This window comes from Aquila chrysaetos, chromosome 3, assembly GCF_900496995.4.
Source record: "Aquila chrysaetos chrysaetos chromosome 3, bAquChr1.4, whole genome shotgun sequence".
Lineage (NCBI taxonomy): Eukaryota > Metazoa > Chordata > Aves > Accipitriformes > Accipitridae > Aquila > Aquila chrysaetos.
Window position 1 is genome coordinate 4173603 of NC_044006.1, and position 13534 is coordinate 4187136.

The following is a 13534-nucleotide window of genomic DNA, read 5'->3' on the forward strand; positions in this document are numbered from 1 at the left end:
GCGTTACTGACACAAGCGAGCCGTGTGTCACCACCCGCTCACCCGTGTGGCAGAGATTTTGTCACATAATGCGGGGGAGGGATCGCCTAACCCCCCCCCCCCGCCCGCACTCCCCGCCGAGTCGCGCTCTGAGGGGAGCTTTTCCCGCCCTGAGGGCCGCCTCACCTCAGCCCGCTCCCCACCAGGCCCCCCCTTGGGGTTCTGCAGCAGAGAGGCTGCTCCGAGGCTTCTCGCCGACGCCTGCTGCCTCAAGGCGCAGCAGTGCTCTAAGGAGAACAGGAATGGCTGCCTCCTTCCCCGAGCCCCTTTTCCTCCCTGCGGTGCCGTGGTGGTTGAAGAGCCTGGTTTTGTGCTGGAAGAGCCCTTGGTGCGTGCCGGGGGCTTGCCCTGTGAGGCGTACACCGTGCTTTTGTTCAGCAGGCGAGACGGGACGTACCCAAGTGCTCACATCGTGGCAGAGAGACCACAATACCAGGCCGCAGCTGGAGAATGAATCTTTCAGTGCGGTGTCTCCCGGGATTTCTCTGGCTCCCCAGCCATCTGCGGGTCAATGAGAGACAACCGGTAGCATCTGGCAGACATAGTCACAGGAGGTGAAGTCGCTAACCAACGTGAGGGTGGATGGGGATCAGGCAGGGCAGTTACGTTTGGGGCAGCAGGTCAGAGTGCACAAATCTCACTAATTTGTGTGACGCAAATGAATAAGATTCAAAACCAGCAGCTGGAGACAATACAGCGGGAGCCATTGTCTAAGCGTAAAGAGGTTTGCTGGAGCTGCATGAGCCCATGCCTTGGTTACATGTCTTCCATCAGTGATACAACAGCGACACAGTAGTATGCAGTCCACAGGTTTATCCTCATGTCACGACGACGTGCTTCCTTGCGCACCGTGGCTCAGAGAGCTGTTTTCCAAATGCCCCAAGCTGTCCGCCCTGTGACCTTAAGTATTTTATGGTGCTACTCTTCATGCTGTTTATACAGCCTGGAGAGCAGATCTCCCAGTCTGAACAGGGAAGATGCTTTCCTTCTCTCTCTTACGGACACACATGCGCAGTCCTTCACTTGTTAAATTTTCATCGTTCTAGCATGGAGAGAGTTGCTAAAAAAAAAAAAAAAAAAGCCAGTGATTTCATATATATTAATTGGGCAAACAATTTTTGAATAAGAAAGTCAGCCCTTAAAGTCAATCTTAGATTTTTAGCTCAGCCTTAAGTATAACCTATGCAGAGCAAGAAAAGATTCCATTTTTACTGCAGTAAACAGTGCCCTTTAGCAGGCAAATTACTGGTTAGAGACTTCCCTGATGAAAAAACTCATCTAGCTCCCCTGTATGAGGAGTGTCTAGTTTAAGCACGTGGAAAAGTTCAAATGGAGAAAAAAATAGGGCAAGAAATAATAAAATGCTCAGTTTGGGGCAGTCACAAATAATTATTTTGAATGGGAAAAATGATGTCAGTATAGGCAATGCAACCAAAGGTAGAGAAGCAGTACTCCCTCTTTTGGTTTATATTCTTCAGCTCCACCATATATTTAATTTGATGTTCCTTATTTCCACTCTTAAAATATTTTTTAGAAATGGTAAATGGCCCTCCAGGTTTTTCAGTTCAACTTGTTTTTTTCTCTATGCACACCAAAATGCCACTGATTCATAAGCACCTTTAGTTCCAGTATTTTGTTCTGTATTCAGCAAAAGTATTATGATTGTTTTATCCTTTCACTTTTTTTAAAAACCAGGAAAGAGAAAGGGACAATCACATGTACCAATACAGCCATGTGGATCCTGCAGGAAGACTAATTAAAGCGATGTGGAAAAAGAAGAATACACCAAAGTGGCATGAACTATATACTGGTAAGGAGAGATATGCAAAAATAGAGTTTTAGTTATAATCGTCATGGCCGTAAATCGACCTGCCTCTGGAAGATACTCTTTATTGTAATGAATTTCCTCAGTATCTTTTGTTTGACAGCAGTCAGAGATAACAAGTGATCAGCAAGAAGAAATATGACACCTGGCATTTTAAATGCCCTGTTAGTGTTATTTATTCTGCTAAAAAATACAGTTCTTCATCCATTAAGTGTTGAAAGGGGGAACGAAAGAGCATCTTTCTCTGTGTAAATTCATGACAAGTGTGCGATCCTGGGCATCCCTCATATGAAGCGGGAATATTTGGCTTCATATGAAGAAGCCGATTGCAGTTCATCGTGGTACTAGGAAGAAACCTAGCAGAGTTGCACCTTGTGACAGCAGCAGACGCAGCTTTCACAGAACAGCATTTTGGACCACTGGCAACTGTGGTCTTTGGAGACTGGAGGTAGGGTACAGTCAGATAATGTAAGTATGTAGCTAGTTCATTTACAGGAAAACCTATGCTCCCAGAACTAAGGAGATTCCCATGGCAGTTGGAATGCAACTAGTGGCATTTGGGATGGTCACCACCGATATATGTAATGACATTTCATAGCAGTTAAAAGAGAAACCTGTGACTTACAGCAATGATGAAAATTTGTGGGGTGTATGATGGTGAGAGAGCGCTTACGTGGTGGTTCATGGCCATGTCCATGGCAATGTGAGCTGAACTGACATCTGGCAGAGTTAATGACAGATGGCAGCTGTTTGGAAAGACATCTGTAACAAGCTCCAACTGCTGGAAGAAGTGAGCCAGGCACTGGCTGCTGAAGCATCACCTCTTGCACCTGGGGACAGTGGGATATGTTTGCAGTTGGTGGCAAAGAGGAGGAGAGAAAAGAGACTAGCATGGAAAACGGAGGAGGTGAAAGTGGAACAGAGATTTGAATTTGGGTGTGGCAAACAAAGCAAATGATACAAAGGAAGGGAGAAACATGTGAGCCCTAGAGGAAGAAAAGTTAGAAACACGCTGGTAGTTTCAAAGAACAAAGTGGTAGCTGCAGGGGAGGAGGTTAAATCACCAAGTACAGAACATGATTCTGTAGTGGTGCAGGGAACGCGTAGTAGAAGAGAGTCCAGGAATGAAGGAGGGACTAGAAAAAGATGGAGAAACTGAAAAGATCAGGAAAGATGAGAAGGAAAAAAAAAGATCCATCTATGTAAGTGTTTTTATTCTAAATAAAGAAAAGCAGAGAAAGTAGAATAAAGAAAAAAACATGTAAAGTCAACTGAAGGAAACCAGAATAAAGGGAAGAGTGAGGGAAGGAGAATGGAATAAGGAAATGAGAAGAAAAAATAGAAACATGAATAAGTGGGAAAAAATTGAAAACTTGGTAACTTTTATTTAGATAATGTGTGCTTCATATAATTGGTTTCTCCATTTCCCACAGTCTAAGAAAAAGAGATACAATGATGTATGTAGGAAATAGTGCTTCATTACATTAGTTTGTCTTGCATCTCAGGAAAAGGGGTACCTCTTCTGAAAAAAAATTCCATCAAAACAATAGGTGTTGTTTTCTTTTTTATTCAAGAAATAAATACAGAGATTGTAATACATGTAATGCTGTTCTGTCCTCTCTCCCCTTTCTCTCTTTCTCTTTTCCTCAATTTTGAGTCTGTTCCTCAGACATTTCAATTTTGACATCTTTCATTCCACCCCCACATATCAAATTTAAAGTCAGTTTAACTCCTGGATTTAAGTGAAATATTTTATAAAATGTCATAGTTTTAGGCTTGTGTGGGATTGGCTCTCCTAATTAGTACCTCAACTGTGTACTTGGTGGAACTGGCATAAATCTGCATTATTGCATTGCATTTCTCAGCAGTCCAAGTGCGTTGCACAGTCAAGACAAAACATATTTTACCAATAAGGATGTGATGGCAGAGAGCTTAAACTTCTCATCCAGACCCACAAAGTTTGTGAGTGTCAAAGCCAGACCACAATTTGGGCATTGCTGTTTATTTCAATGCTCTAACTCTATGAAATACAAATATAAGAGGAGGAAATTTTTGCATGATTTGGCTGAAAACAAACTTATTATTTCATACAGATACACAGTCTTTATACAGTAGAGATTAAAGAAGTAGCATTTTGAATTACCTACTAGATTTAAGGGGCTCTTAATCTATACTTTTTAAGCAGCTTTATTATAAATACACTCACATTAAAATAGTATATCTTTAGTTTCTTGTTCCATGTATGCTTTCAATACCACTTTTCATGCTGCAGTTGGTTTACTCTTTTCCCTGCTACAGCAATAATTTTCTATAGGAAAAGACAGTTCTCTGCTATAACGCAAAATGACGATTTCTTTTTGCATCTGTGAAAATCCAGTGGTAAAATTACAAAAACATGCTAGAGAATTTTTCTGTTTGTGTAGCACTTCCATGTGGAAGATTCATATTACCATGTGGGGATTCAAATTACCAGTCTGACTTCTAAACTATTCAGTTTTTTAAGATAGGTTCAATATATCCACTTAAATTTATGGGATAAGCCAACAGTGCCATTCTGACCTGCCCTGTCTTTGCTGTTTGTACCTCATAAATCTACAGGGGCTACCTATAAAAGTTGTGTTTGATTACCTGAACCTAAAGAGGTTAGAAGTCATCGGGACACTTTTGATGGAACAGAGTAAGGAGGGAACATACATTTACTTAATTTTTATAACTGAAATATCTTGGACGAGCATAACATCTTTTATTAGAATGAACACAAACTGCTATTCCACACCTTTTTCACACTCACATCACTACACTACAGTATCTACTTTACAAGCTGTGAAAATGAGACTAAAAAACCACACTCAGTACTAGACATAAGACCAAGAACACAACCCAAAATCCTGTCTGCTGTTGCGACTCATTTCATCGTTGAAGCATACGGGCACGGAGCAGTTAGAGAAGTGCAAATACCTTTTTTACTGAGGCTTTCTGAATCACAAATGGCAAGATGAAGTTATCCTGGCTAACTAGGTGGTGATTTATTCATGGATGTGGAAGCTGGAGGTAATTTTAAGATATTCTTTCATGAAGACAGGTAAATGGATAATGTATGTGATACAAAAAAGGTTGATGAAGCTGAAATTTGCAGTTAGGTCACAAAAATTGAAGGATGAAGTCTTACAAGCCAGTCCTAGATTCTAAAAAATGTGTTTAGGCATCGATCTCCTATTCAAATGAGTAAGAGGATTCAGACCTAAGTTTAGAAATAATTAGGGCATAAAGAGAGATAGTTGTCTATCTAGGACAGTGGGGAGCACTGAACATAGCCTAAAATACAAAGTTCCATTAGGAAAAATCTCTGACTGGTTGGTTTGTTTGTTTGTTTGTTTGTTTGTTTGTTTGTTTTTTCTGCATAGGCTGCTTTTTCTTGGGTAATGTGCGCTGAAGTGAACTGCAAGCCTCTGTGTATCCTTCTCACAGATGCACTGATGCAAGGGGATGGGATGAAAGTCAGATTTCATAAATTTTTTTCAGGCATCAAATCAGCAAAAAGGTAGAGTGAAGAGCATGCTGAAAGGCGAATAGGAGATAATAAATGGAGAAAGGAGGCAAAAACTTGGCTTTGAGGGATGAAATGCTGCAGAGGATTAGTCTGCAAATAAAGATTTTGTAGGGCTTCAGGTTTATGCATTAAATGGGAGAATAAGAATCCGTGTATTCAGCTTCATGTCCAACCTTCCAAGAGGTTCAAGAGCTGCAGTGATAACCAATGATCTAAACCCACTTCTAGGCTGAAAAGAGTCCAAGTTACAACTAGACTATGACAACTGACCTACTTGGTACACTTGACAGCAGTCTCAGTGGAGAGACTAAGGAGCAGATGGGAGTACAGCCTGATACATCACTCTGTGGACAGTCTTTTCAGAACAAAATCATATGTTTTGGAGAATACAAGTTGCATTCACTGCATACTTCAGACTCCTGGATGTTGCAGACTAGCAAATTTCATCATGCCCTGTACAGAAATCTATCTTTACTAATTGGGTTTGGCTAAAATTCCAGAAGGCTTGATAGCAGTGTTTCTTTAAGAGCTCCTCCTTCTCTCTCTGTACTTCTTTCTCTGTCTACAAATTATTGAACACATTCAGGCTATCCGTACTGAGCGCTATTTCATTGTCACTGAGGCTTGAATGGCGTTGAACCAAGACCCTGCTGCCCAGTTCTTGCTAGTGCAAATCAAATCTTAGGACAACATACATAATTGGGCTGAGAACATAAAGGAAAGAGCTCCTTTATTAGATATTTTAGATCAGAGACCTCATTTGCATTAATTCTCTATAGTGGACTCTGTTCTTGAGCCAAAGAAATGAATCTCTCTCTCCTTACCTGCTTTACAAACGACTAGTAGATTCTGCTTCTTTCTGTTCAGCTAGATAACATATCATTTTACCTAGACTCGGCAGTATGCTGTTCTTTCCCTGCATAACATCTGCTGAAGTTTTCATAGCTTGAATTGTTCTTGGGCTTGTTTTAAAAGGCATGTTTCAGAAATGTCTTTGAGGATGTCAATTTTTAGTCATTGTTTTATCCGCTAGGGTGTTCTTCTTCATTTATGTTTGTTATTTTACTTTTTAAAATAAGACTAAACAGGCTTTGGAGTTTAAAGTTTATAGGTTTTAATTCAGGTTTAGGTTAAAGATACCAAGAATTGTAAGGTAATTCATAGCAATAGGATAGTAATTTATTTTTGTATGACAATAAACTGGCATTTAATCTCCTTCACATTTTAGAAGCTAACTGTAAATTAATCTTCACATAAGACAGCAGTGTCTCTCTGGCTGGTCAGTTCTAATTTGCACTTCTCCTTACTGTTGTGGTATTTGTGTACACACTTTCCACATACACCTGAAAATTCTGACATTCACTGTTCCAAAGCCTTCGTGTTATTTGTACTTCATGCCTCATTTCTCTATCACTTGATGTATGACAAGGGTTTTATTAGTTAGTGCACTTTTAAAGCACATTTTTGTTCTGTAAAGTAACCCTAATAACATTTGAGATTGGGCATTTCAATTTTCTCACGTAATTTATATTAACACGCTTAACTTTTTCCAGAGAGCCTTACAGCTTCATCTTGGAGTCTGCATTTTACTCAGCAGCATCCTCAGCATTTACTCTGCCCATGACATTACCTATGACAAACTTCTAAAGGCTTTCTTGGACATACAGTTGTTAGTAAGACGTTCTGAAGGCAAAAGGTTTGTGCAATTATAATTCAGAACATAAACTGGTCTGAAAAATCTTAATTGTTTTTGGTGAAGCAGAAAGAACCCCAAGTAGCGTTGAGGGTGAGGTTGTGAGTTAGAAAGAAACATATCTTCTTTTATTCTAAACTGAAAGAAATCTGATATTTGCATCTGCAAGAGAATGAACTGGAAGCCCAAAGTGACATAGTACTGAATAACTTTTCAAATAACTATCTGAGCTGTAATAGGATAATCATGCACTCTGGTCTTTACAGGGCAAGAATTAGTGATTCAGTCTTTGTGTGATGCAGGTGGCTCACTGCTCCACCCAGGTATAAAAGAGGACGGTGTGGCTCCTGTAGGAGATGATCCTTCTGAATTAAAAAGTTTGAATTTAGAATACCTGAAAGCCGTCAAACTGCAAGAGAAGATTTAAGGCTTCTGTTTCCTGTGAACCTCTTTTCATGATAGGAAAGCTTTAGGAAGGGGGCAACTTAGTCCTGCACAGACTTTTTTTTTTCTCTCTAAGTCAGTGGAAATGCTGGCAATAGTACAGGGGTAAGAGCTAGCATGTTGTACGATCATACCAACACATGTACTAGTATGCAACTTCACAGAGCTTTTAAAGTTGCAAGGATGTTATGGTTGATGGGCTCTTGCTGGGGATGAGGGTGCAGCAGGGATGGCTTCAGGCTGCCAAGTTGTACAATTCTACTTAAATGGTTTCATGTCAAGGAATAGTAATGAATGAGTAAACTTACTGGCCCACTAAACTGTACAGAGCAGCAAAACTAGCTCCCTCTTTTGGTCTGCTGAAAATAATTAGGAGAAACAAGTTTCATAGTTTCATAAAAACAATTTGATTTTTTTACACAAGAACATACAATTTGTCTATTGGTTTCCTAACTAACCACCTTTCCTAAACAAGATGTTTTATTTGTTGCCTGCCATTTTGTCTGGTCATTAATAAATGGTTAGTTTACACAGATGGATGGGTTTACTGTCCTAGGTAGAAAACTAAGTAATAGTGATGGCAATGTTGTTATACTCCCATGGTAATAGAAGAGTATTATTGCAAGTAACCCCATACAGACAAAATTGACAATAGGGAACAACTTAACATAAAAAACTTGGCCCTCCATCTGGGTGTGTCATTTCCTTTGGGTTGGAAGTTTTCCCCATCTCGTATTTGAGAGAGAAAATATTTGTCTGACTTGCTTCAAAACTTATACCAGTTTCTTCTGTCAACTGTGGGAATGCATCCCATATTTAATTGAGTTATTGGATTTGTTTGGAGTTTCAAAAATGAGCAAAAGCTCATTAAAGGAATAGGGGAAAGTCCTTGAACTCTGTCTCTTATAGTGAGAATATATTTTAGGTAGTGTAAGAAAGTAACCTATAGTCTGGAATCATATCCCTAACTATTTTCGACTGCTGGAGAATTCAGAAAAACTCCTTATATAATAGCCTTTCGTGCTGTGTTTTCATTAAGTCTGAGGCAGCTCAATAAAGAAGCTACAGCATGATTTATTTTAATCAGTTATTACAGAGAAGTCATTAGAAAAAAAACTTGGCAAAATCTTGCTTACATACTTTTAGCATTCCAAATCCACAAAACGTTTAGATACAATCTCATTTCATTACAACCAAAACAAACCTCCTTTACTAGATTTCTTTCATTTTTTTCTTTAAATGATGATGTTTTCATACCTCTTCTGTCTACACTGGCTTTCCAGTTCAGTATCTTTTGTGTCTGTTTTCTTTATAATGTCACTAAGATTAGTCAGGTTGCTCTGAGGAATCCTATCGTCCCATAAGGCTTGGTAAGAGCATTTGGCAGACTATGAACTAGAGATGGAGTAAGGAAAATGATTTAGCCATTTTTGTCATCTGAAGATGACTTTCAGAAATGTTTGCACAGGTAATTATTATTCTAGTTCAAATCTACAAGAATCTGGATTTTGACCTACGTATTGTACGTACGCTGAAAGTTTTATCAACTTTTCGGCCTGTTAATTTCATTTGACATTTCTTGTTGTTGAGCTAAAAAGTCTATATTCAGGCACACACACAATCCTCTTTTTAAATAACTCCTCTATTTTAAAAGAGGGGTGCCATGGGGCTATTGAATGATTTAGATAGGGGCATAGGGACAAAGAATGTGTCCAGCTCTGTTCCTATAACTTACGGTCTCTAGGCATTGTGATAAAACAAATGCCTATCAAATTCCATAGGACAAATGTTTTCATCTACAGCAACTGCTGTTTCATGACTGACGTGGCACTAACTGTACCTGTTCTTAGCACTGACCAAGAACAAACAAGATGAAGATTTATCTTCAGTTCTTTAATTTATTTTTATTTATGTATTTTTGAAGGTGAGTGAGTGGAGGGAAGCATATAAAGAAAGCGGATAACACTGATTGCCGTAAGTGGTCAATTGTTAAAAAAGTGCCCAGTAAAAACTCTTTTTGATGAGATGAGGCAAAAAGGCAATGATCTAAGATGCCATATCATGGTATTGACTGGAAAAAAATCAAGCAGTCTTCAGTTCTTTAAGGAGTTCCAGTTTTAAGAGTGCATGCTGCTCTGCTCTTGATGCACAGAATGGAGAGTGTAATAGCATCACACCATCTAGGTTCCCATCACCTCTGGCTCTTGGCTTCAACTGATATACAGAAGAGTATTAGAGAGATGAGGAAGCAGTGCACAGCAGCACATAGAGCATAATCAGTGACAAAAGAACAGTTAGTATATTGACATAGACAAGGAAATTTTCTGTGGCCTTTACATCTCAAGTTAAGTCATCCTAACTATACCTCTTAAGAGTGAGCCAAGTGACCATTGCTGTATGACATGTATGAAGCTGGACAGAGCTGTAAGCAGAACAGGAGCTACCTTTTGACCATAGCAAGCTACCAAGCTTGTGTCTGGAGGCAACAGACTGATTTGACCATTGTTTTTTAAATTGCTAGGAGGTGGAGAACTGGAATCTAAAAGAGGAGTAAAGGAAGAAGAGGACCAGTGATCTACACTGCTCAAAAAGTAAACAGTGAGGACTGGTGGAGAGAATGTTAGATATTGAATGATGCTGGAAAGCGCAGGGAAGAACTAGAACAGCTCTGAATCAAGAGGGCGCAAAAGAGTCCAGAACTGGAATATCCGTTGTATTAGTATATCGTTTAGGTTGCCGGAGGGTATACTGTTGATAAAACATCCCTGGCAGGGTAATACCTTGCTCACAAAGAATCCCAGAAGAATTGAAGCAGAAACTGCGAAAGTCACCTCTCACTAAAAAGAAATATTTCAAACATATTTTAACAAATCCTGACTGTAAAATGTGCAAATTGGATTTCCAGTAATGAGACCCATCAGTAGGCACATTTTCTCGACATATTCTGTCAGAGTATCACTTGAAAATAGTGATTCAATTTTTCAAAAGTTACTTTAATTTGCTCAGAGAGGAAAGCATTTTCATTTTGCCCAGTCAGTTCTAATAATTTGCTAAATTCAAAATATTTGAAATTATTGAAGCTAGTTGTAGTGACCAGAAGGACCACTAATCTTTTAATAATATTTTTTTTTCCCATGAATCATGTAGACTTGCACAAGAAATTTTTCAGAACAGATAAAACACAAATCTTTGTTGACATGCCTCCTTCTTGTCTCTTCCACAGACATAATTCTGGACATTTGCTAGTAATCTCCATTCAGAAGATATGCTTAAAAAAAATACCTGCTAGCTGCAGGGGTGTGTAGTTGGAAACTTCCATCTTCTTACACAAGTGCTCCTTTTTCTTAGTAAAGTTCCCTAGCTCTTCCCTGACAGATGAGTCTGGATATTGATACTTCCTATCTTGGCAGGCAGTAACAAGCATGATGAGTTAGATTAAGAGCAGTTGGGAAAGAAAAACAGTATTCCACAACTCTTTTATACTGTAAAGCCTTGAAAGCCTTTAAACAATAATCCTTTACCCCACAGTGTATTCTTTGGGCATCTTCTTTTGGGCACAGGATGTTGAGTTGCATGGACTTTGGTACGCCTCAGTACAGCCGTACTTAAATAACTCCCATGTGAACGGCATGTAACATGTATTAGTGACACAGTCTTATAACTGTCTCAAAAACTAGAGAAGATTGCCAAGGCAGTTGTGTGCTCAGCTAACTTTTCTTTTTGAAAATCCAGCTCATAAGTAGTCTAATAGGTATTTTCTATGTATTTCCCAATTAACAACTAGGTATTGTTAAATACCTTGGTTTTAAAAAGAAGATATCCCTTAAGCTGTCACATAATATATTTATTCAATCATATCTCACTATAGTTAAATATATTTTATGAAAAGAAGAGTTTGTTTTTCTGCTCCACTTCTGGAGTTCCAGTAACTGTTATGCAGATATGAACACTTAAATAAGCAGGTGGTTTTCCCATACCTCTTCCATTGCAGCATTGTGCTACGTGTTCTGTCCGGAACACTGAATTGCATGCAGTCAAAGGGTTGGTGCTTTGTAGCTAGCAGAAACAGTCTAGTACATATCAGGATAGACACTGTCCTTAAGTGGAAATGGGAATGTAGGTAGGTATGATTGTTGTAAAATAAAGAGGAACTGTACAGCTGCTTTCCAAATCTACTGTTCATCTCTTTATTTTACAATGCAAGGATTAAGGCATTTTCCTGGAGCATACCATACTTAATTTTGAATATTAATCCCTTTCTATTAGGAGAACTAGACTTCTTCAGGGATTCACCTAAGGACAGCTGAAGTACATGGGATGATTTTACGACCAAGACTTTAACAGTATTTTGAGATTCCACGGAGAAGACAGTAAAGTGCATAGACTGCAAAGAGGCACTGAAGTTGTTTTATTTATCGCCACGTGCATGTCTGTGGTAAGACTGCATTTGCCCCTAAATTCAAAGTAAAATACTTAAAACAGGAATATTTTTCCTACAGATTGTCAACATTTGTATCCAGGTGCACATGAAGTCTTGGTGGTTTTGCTGCACACGTTAGTGCAGACTGACACCTGTTTGGAGAAGAATCAGCACATAGACTTTCAAGGTTATCACCTGGGAGCTTCTGCATAGGACTGCATCATCTTCAACCAGGGCTCCATTCCTTTGTCTCCTCCTGGCACACTGTACTTAACTCTTGTACTCAAAAAAAATTGGAAATGGGGTACAAGGCAGAAAGGTAGGGTGGGATACCAGCTACAAGGACAGTGAAGCTTTCTGAATAAAACCAAAACTTGTGTGGATTCTGTCATCTTGTTTGACTGAACTTGTGGAATCAAGGTACTACTGGTAAAAACCCAACTTTCAGCATTTTAAATGATCAGTGGCTGGGTAAGGAGCGGAGAGTAAAAAATCACCAGTCAAAACTATCGCTATCTGTTTTTCATCTACTTACTGATGGGACTTTAATATTCTGACTGGTCAGTTAAGACTCATAGGAGCTGTGTACAGACAACCAAAAGTGACTCTCCTTCTCGCAAACCATCTGTAGGCTTCTCCGATACATCCCTTATCACCATAATCCATGTTGCTCTGTCAGATGTTCTAGGCTAACTGCATTTTTAGAAAACAAAGAGAATTGGATTACCACTTGTATCTTGAGGCAGAGTCCCTGTGCCATGATCTACATAGGCTACTTCTAGGAGAAAAAAAATAAGTATTTTAAATAATAATATACTAAAAAGAGCAGATTAAAGGGACTGACAGTCCTCCACTTTTCCTGTATAGCTCCTGCTTGCTTCTACTCTCTGACACTAGAGAATTCATATGCGCCTGTAGTGTTTGATATCTTTTGATGTAATTGCCGATGGGTGAAATATGTAGCATTCACTGTATATTCAGTCTGACTATTTCGACACCAACACTGATAATTACCAGTAATCCATTACTAGAAATCTTATGCAAGTTGCTCTTTCATACCATTTAAAACAGAAGGTGAGCAGTACGGCACAGCAGAGCTGGAATCCCAGTCCTGAAGAATGCAGTCTGGAAAGTTACTTCCAATGTCAAACAAGAGGTAGAGAGTATGAAAAGATAAATTATTCAGTAATGAATCCTACACACTTATAATGCACAAGTTGTAATGAATCTCAGTTGCTTTGAGATTGTTGTTTACCTAATACAGTAGATATGCCATATGGTACACTAAGGAGAGTGTTAGAACAAGGACATGAAGATTTCTAGGTTTTTATTTCTAGTTCTGTATGCAACTGTAAACTACATTCAAGCTGTCCTAGAATGCGAGCAGGAGAAGAATATAGGCTGCTCTGACCCTTCATGCTGACTGCTGCTGCCACTTGATAATTTCATCCATCTCTCATATCACTCCTTCCTCCTCCATCACTCCTTGGGCATCACAGCCCAGCATTGGGCTGTACTCCTGGTTAGATGCCATGAAAGAAAGACTCACAGCCACTCTGAACC

At 39.2% G+C, this 13534-nt stretch overlaps 1 long non-coding RNA gene across 1 annotated transcript; it reads left to right on the forward strand.

Annotated features, from left to right (window-relative positions):
• The first annotated feature begins 140 nt into the window (after positions 1-140).
• Positions 141-12354, forward strand: LOC115340003. Its single transcript, XR_003922887.1, has 3 exons — positions 141-593; positions 1735-1849; positions 12051-12354. It is a non-coding gene; the product is annotated as an uncharacterized LOC115340003 (long non-coding RNA).
• Positions 12355-13534: the final 1180 nt, after the last annotated feature.